General features: G+C 42.9%; 1 long non-coding RNA gene across 3 annotated transcripts; it reads right to left on the bottom strand.

The window, feature by feature from the left end:
- Positions 1 to 414: 414 nt before the first annotated feature.
- Positions 415 to 6,569, bottom strand: LOC135450354 (uncharacterized). Of its 3 annotated transcripts, none has more exons than XR_010441043.1 (4): positions 6,507 to 6,569; positions 6,096 to 6,401; positions 4,478 to 4,650; positions 415 to 850 (listed from the first exon to the last, which is right to left on the bottom strand). It is a non-coding gene; the product is annotated as an uncharacterized LOC135450354 (long non-coding RNA). The 3 variants fall into 3 exon arrangements; XR_010441045.1 differs by having other exon boundaries at positions 6,107 to 6,401; XR_010441044.1 differs by lacking the exon at positions 415 to 850 and adding an exon at positions 1,762 to 3,294.
- Positions 6,570 to 6,931: the final 362 nt, after the last annotated feature.

The raw sequence follows: 6,931 nt of genomic DNA, 5'->3' as shown, positions 1-6,931 counted from the left end.
TTTCTCAAGGTGTTGTTAACTGGACAGACACCAGCCCTGAGTGCTGATGGGATGGGCAAGGGCAGCCTTTCAGCCTGAAACGGAGAAAAGTGCAATGCCCTGCCTGCTCCAGCTACTCAGGCACACTTCTATGACTGCTCTTATGCTTATATTAATTATTAATTAATCACTTGCACCTGCAGAAAGAGCTGAACCTGTTTTCAGCTCAGATGAAGTTACAGACCAGGCTAGGAGAGTAAAGAGGTCAGGACAGGGAAGAGGTTTTACCATCCTTGTTTGTTCATAGAAACATATTTATATTTTTGTGTTTTGCCAATAATTTTAACTTTAAACTACTCCCAGAGTGGAAAGACCCATTTGCACTTGGGATTTTTGTGAGAGAGCTTCATTTACAATGTAGAAAGATGACTGATATTCAATAGGCCCCCTCTTCCAGGTTCCTTTTCCAGAGGCGTCATTCATAGGTTGCCAGGTAACCATAAGTCTTTGACTTGTAAATAATATTTCATAGAGGTACAAAAAGCAAGATTTTTTTTCTCCAGAGCTGAAATGGCAAGAGCTATCTGCAATGAACAGTAGCCTTAGCAAAGTGTATGGAGCTGACCACTGATTTATCCACACCAAAATGTGGAAAAAGCCATTTGTTAAACTCTTCTGTGGCCCTGTGGATCCAATCCCAAGCACAGACAGTGTGCATTTTCCTAGCTGGTTATTAAATTGAATTGCATATTCTTACTTAAGATCATATTAGTGTTCAATAGGTAAATAATATTCTTCATCAGCTCCAGGAAAAGCAGGTGTGTGCTGCTCCCAGTCTGCTTCTGCTTCTCCACTGAGCTGGCTACTGTTTCTGCAGTGTGGGAGAGAGGAATAAAAAAGATAAGTGTAATTAAAATTGTCAGCATTAACATAAGAAGCCAAACGTCCCTAGAGGACAGTGCCAGCTCTTCTTTCTCCTTCTGCTTTAATCTGAGGAGAAGCTGCGTGCTGTGGAATGGCCAGGATCCCTCATGGAGCTGGAATAAAGAGCTCAGTGATGGCTCTGCCGCTTTTTCAGCCCTCTACAAGGCTGAGGCTCAGCCACCACTTAGGCAAGGTACCTTGTTCCAAGAATGTAACCCACTGTAAGCCAGAGCTAAACCTATGCCTATTACTGTGCTAAGCAGCACCAGATGCAGTAATTTTGGTTTAACCCCTTGTTACCAAGGCACCCCAGTCCTGCCTGTGGGGCAGGAGAGCCCAGGTTGGGACTCAGCCTGGGGAACAGGCTGGATCTCAAAAGTTGCTGGTGCTGCCGAAGGTGGAACCAACTTTCAAGAAGGTCATTGTTCCAACACTCCTCCTTCTCGCAGATATCTTTTTATGAAAATCCTTAGAATTTTTTCCTCCTGAGAAGCCTCAGGAACAAATGTAAACAATGGTTATCTGCTGCTGTGGAATGCAACAGGTACATCTGTGATTGGTCTCGTGGTTGTTTCTAATTAATGGCCAATCACAGTCAGCTGGCTCGGACAGTCTGGGACAGCTGCCTTTGTTATCATTTTTTCTTTTTCTATTCTTAGCTTAGCTAGCCTTCTGAGAACCTTTACTTCTATTCTTTTAGTATAGTTTTAATATAATATATATCATAAAATAATAAACCAAGCCTTCTGAAACATGGAGTCAGATCTCTGTCTCTTCCTTCAGCATAAGGCCCCTGTGAACACTGTCACACCTCCTGCCCTAGCTGGCTTCGTGGTGAATCTTGCTCAAGAGCAGCTTTGGTCTGTGTCTTGCAGTGAGTCCAAGGGACAGGGGATTGCCTCTGGTTGTTGTCCCTCTGATGTTTAGGGCAGGGCAGGAGCTCCAGCCCAGCCCTGGAGGCAGGGAGCTGTCTGGGGCCAGGAACTTGTGTCACAGGGTTTGCTGTTTGTCCCAGCATACCTAACTTTGAGTCTAAAATCTCCACACAGCTTTCATTTCCCCTTAAAGGCTGGACTTTGAAGGTTTTCTCTGAGGCCATTGTGGAATATCTTACTCAAACATTCAAGCCAAATCAGTTCTATTTCCAGACTTTCATAATGGCAGCAATGCATTAGAACAACTAAATAAAATGTTTATAGCAATGTCTGAAGTTCACAGTAATCTGGGAGTGTGCAATGACATCCCTGGGATAAATTGTACAGCTCAGCGCTGAAACATGACCACAGTACAAAGACTGTTTGGAAATCTACTGTCAGACAAGAAATCCAGCTTTGCAATTTTGGCTTCAGAATTTATACTGACACTTCTTTATCATAAATGAGATACTTACATGCCATCCTTTTGGGCATTACAGAATACTCCAGGATCAGAACTGGTGCTGAAAACACAGCCCATATACCACTAAAAGCAGCCAGACTTTTCCTGACAGTGTGCTCATGTTAACTTTTCTGATAAGGTAAGACTGATAACACATTTATTGTGCAGTTTGCTAAGTCTGTGCTTCTGATTAAGAGTTCTGGCATTGCAGCATAAAGACTGCAGGTTTTTTTCAGCAGAACTTGAAAGTCTTAATCCCTTATTGCTGCAAAAGCAAACAACTGTCCCTATGAGCAGCCTAAGCCAGGACAACAGAGCTCAGAGAAGAATCCTTCCAGCCAGAGTCACTGCAGTGCTTGGTTTGCAGGTTACCCTCTTGTGCCTCAGTGTGTGTTTATTTATACAGGTGTTCCTGAACTAGAAGGACTTTAGTAACACAAAGCACAAATCTGGCACCTGCAGCCTGCTTTTCTCTCTTTGCATTCCTACCAAACCCCAGTAAAACAGATTCACACCTGCCCAAGTCCCAAAAACCCTTCAGCACAGCTAATACACCAGTTTGCTCAAATTGCGAATGGAAGTGATTCATCTTTGCCACACTCTGGCTCCCTGCTGTTAGGTCAGGAATAGCAAGGAGAAGTGGGGGAGCTGGAAAGCTCACCTCAGCAGCTTTTTCCATTCATAATTCAGTTGGGGTTGGACCCAAACCTGTTGAGGAACTATTGCAGTTGATTGCACTAGGATTGTGGTATCCAGCCATTTACTGTGCAGGCAGAGCATAGTAAATTTACTTTTCAGCAGAGCTTAGAAATTAAATATAGCCATGTGATGCAAAGGAATATTCCAGTCAAATCACAGCCTAATCCTTCAGACCCCACTCAAGTTTTAGGCTGTTTCCAGGTGAAGACAGCAAAATTGTCTGTAGTGATTCAGTTCAATGAAGTCTCTTGGTTGATATCACAGCAGGAAGACTTAAACAGAGCAGCAGATCTGGTTGTCTTGCACTCTACAAAACTGAAAAGAGGATTTTTAAAATGGCATCTCTGGCCTTGTGATGCTCTTTAAAAATGAGGAAATGTGGGGTAAAATGTCTAATGTAATTGCTTTTTCAAAAGATTTAAAAAACTTGACATGGGTTAGGAACTACACCCTCATCCTTATGTTGGCAAAATAATGGAAAAGTTAATAAGGGATTTAAGTGATAGAGATTCAAAGGACAGAAATATAATAAATGTTAATCAGCACAGTTTTTCTGAAAAATATAGCTTATGAAGGAAGCCTGATTTTGAATGAGATTACAAATGTGTTGATAATGGCTGTTGTATAGATATTGATAATATTTTTCTTATATTCTATTGAAAAAATTTGCATTCTGCAGCTTCAGTGAAGCATGCATTGAAAATGAGCTAGCAGATCTCAAAAAGGAGATATCATTGGCAATTATTGCAGAGCTCTTCAATTGCTCAAGGGAGGTTGGCTGGGGGAGCATTAAACAAAGTGCAGCAGATCCACTGATGAGCTCGGGCTAATCACGGGCTGGAGCTGGGCACCCCCTCTGGGAAACAGGAAAACCTGGATCCGTTTCAGACAGCTCAAACAGCATCTGAAACTACTGAGCATTTCCATCAATGATCCAGCTGCAAGTGCATGGATTAAAGCCTGGGGCAGTGGTCAGCATCAGGGCAGGGCATCCCAGCTTGCTCTAAAGTTTAATCGATAAAGCTGAGCCTGTGCACAAAATGCAACCAGAAGAAAACCTGTAAGGGATGCTTCTGCAGAAAGGAGAGTTCCCTGGAAATCAGCAGCTGGAAAGATGTTTTAGGAGATTAATTGAAACTCAATGCCATTTGCCAAGGTGATTCTGTGGCAGAAAGGAGGAGGAAGAATGAAGCGTTAGCTGAGAAATATCTGATAGGACTGGGAAGGTATCTCCAGTAATGCCTTTCATGGGCAACCCTGACCTGAGAGGTGTAAAAAGCTGGAGTCCAGACAGAAAACAAACACACATCACCAGGGCCAGATATCTTGGTATAAGGAAGAAATAATCAGGAAGACCACACACAGGTGACAGTATGTGGGTGACTGGAAGAGCTTGAGAGTCCCTTCTTAAGGGCTGTTTGACTTAAATTTGAGTCACAACAAGAGGCAGAGTCTGCAGGCAGAAATCCAACAAGTGCAAATAAGAACCTGTACTCACATTTTAAGGAACTGCAAAGGGAAATGATGATGCCCCCATCTCTTGAGGTCTCTGGGTGGAGAAGGGTACAGATATCTCAGCCAAACAGAAGCTAATGTGCTCACTGTGGGGGACTGGGGGATTGTCATGGGATCCAACCAGCCTGTTCCCTTCTATTCTTCAATGTAATGAGCCTAAGAGGGAAAAAGCACAGCTTTTATGGAAGGCAGTGAAATTTTGCCTCAAGAAGTTCTGCAGCATAATTCCAGGTTTTTGAAAATTGAACAAAGTTCTTGGTTCTGAATACAAATCTTGCCTTACAGTGTTGCTGCTTGCACACATCACAGAGTTCTTGAGCTATTTAATCCTCATTAGCGAAGCATTATTAATCCACAACACTGAAGGACAGAAGGTATAATTTAGAGAAATCCTTATGGGAAGGATCTCATAGGAGATAAAAAGGAATTAAAGTGTTTCCATGGACTAGTAACACAAATCATGGCATTCTAATGCAGTTATTCTATTAATGTTGTAAATCTAAAATTCTGCACGAGAGTTTTGGGTTCCTATGGGTGCTATAAGGTTAGGGAATAATGCTCATTTTTAACCTGTGTTAGATATAACCCTGGTCTGTGGGATTCCCATCTTGTTTGCTCCTTCAGGCTTTCCAGTAGTGTAATGTGTTAGAGAACTGAACTGTTCAGTTTACTATCTTGGGATTATTTTCTTTTATACTCACTCTCAGTTTAACCTGTCAAAAACAATTATTAAGCAATTTGTAACATAGTAGAGATGTAAATGCTCTCAAAAAGCATGACTGAAAAAAACAGCAAGGACTTGCTGGAGCTTGCATACTGTAGAAGTCTGTAATAACTTGTTTCCCAAGGGTTGGACTACTTGAAAATGTTTTGGAAGGTTAGAATAGTCAGGAATTATCAGTCTGGATAAAAGGGGAAGGGTTTTACAGCCACCTGCTCAGGAGAGAGAATTCCCCCTGCTCATGGGAGGTTCTTCCTTCTGTTTCACAAAGAGGAGCAGCTCTCAGGGACACATCCCAGGTTCCCTGGGAAGGATGTGACACCCTCAGTTTGAGAAGCTGGGTCTGTCATTTCTCACAGCTCCCAGGTAAGAGCTGCAATGCCTTGGAAACAGCAATCTCCCCAAGTGATGCTGCAATCACAGAGGGAACGAAACAATGGAGCTTTGCACAGCACAGACAATGGGTGTGATACTCTATTCCAAAATGTTTCAGAGTGGGAGGCAAATTATCTCTGCCAGTAACAAAGGGAGCAAATAAAAGAGCTTGTATTTTCACTTAACAGAGCAAAATGGCTGTTTTGATCACATTTAGTGGTTCCTCAGCTCCTTCTCACTAAATTCTCCACACAGTGGCGTTAAAAGTGTAAGATACTTAGATTTCAGACTGACATTTATTTTTATGGTATCACTCCATAACTTTCAGAGCAGTCTGGAGCTTCCTACAAGTCCTTCAGTCAGGCTTGACCTCAGTGTTGGTAGCAGGAGACTTTGTCAATTCAGGGCCAAAAGAGGAGAGAGGAGCCTCAGCAGGAAGGAGTTTCTCACTGCAAGGCTGTGGAGCTTGGTCTAAAAAAGAGAGCAATTATCCTCTGGCACTCACCAGTCTCAGACCTGCCTCTTGGTTTGCTCCTTGTTTCCTTTCCTTTGCCAAGCTGTGTACATACACCCCACGAGGAGAGCAGGATGTTCATGAACTTGCACTCTCCTGCCCACTCCAGGTTTCTGTGTGGAAGGTGCCCTTCAGCTCTGTCTCTCTCAGTGTGTTCTTGGGTGCAGGTCCTCTACCAAGAACTTGTTTTGGAGATGAGTGCTGAGAATTGCAGTGGGGTCTGTTGTAAGCCCTGTGCAGCCTCCAGAGCTGCAGTGTCCCTGAGTCAGTCACCCACCTGCAGAGCTCCATGCAGGCCTACACAGAGTTTGCAAATGCATTTTTAAACTCTGCTTATGTAGATGTTGTCATTATACTGCAAAGGTTTGACATTGTTGTCTCCTTAGTGCAAGAGTTTCATACCTCCTTGATGTTGCCCATAGGCAGCTCCTCCAAGCACTGACTCTTCTTCTCACAACAGCCAAGGGACCCCAGTTCCCCTCAACCAATCCACTCTTTTATAACACTCTTCTTGGCTACAGCTGAGGCCTGTTAAAGTCAAGTCTGTTCCCAATCACTAATAATTTGCTCAGCTGCAACTCCTTAGGGGTAAGATTACTTTCTATACTGCCTTTATTTTCTTATATTCTATCCCCCTACATGTGGACATACAGACAAGACCCAAGACCAGCTCTAATCTTGCAAGCACTTACACATAAAACATTTTCTAGAAGACCTTCCTTTAGGATTTTGGTTGATGTTTGACAGTCCCAGGTTTCCTTTCCTTTCCTAGAAAGCCTTTCCTTTCTGTAGATAATTCACAAGTCTGAGTTAAAATTTTATATTTT

Source organism: Zonotrichia leucophrys, chromosome 7 (genome assembly GCF_028769735.1).
Source record: "Zonotrichia leucophrys gambelii isolate GWCS_2022_RI chromosome 7, RI_Zleu_2.0, whole genome shotgun sequence".
Classification (NCBI taxonomy): domain Eukaryota; kingdom Metazoa; phylum Chordata; class Aves; order Passeriformes; family Passerellidae; genus Zonotrichia; species Zonotrichia leucophrys.
This window is presented reverse-complemented; position numbering and strand designations above follow the sequence as displayed.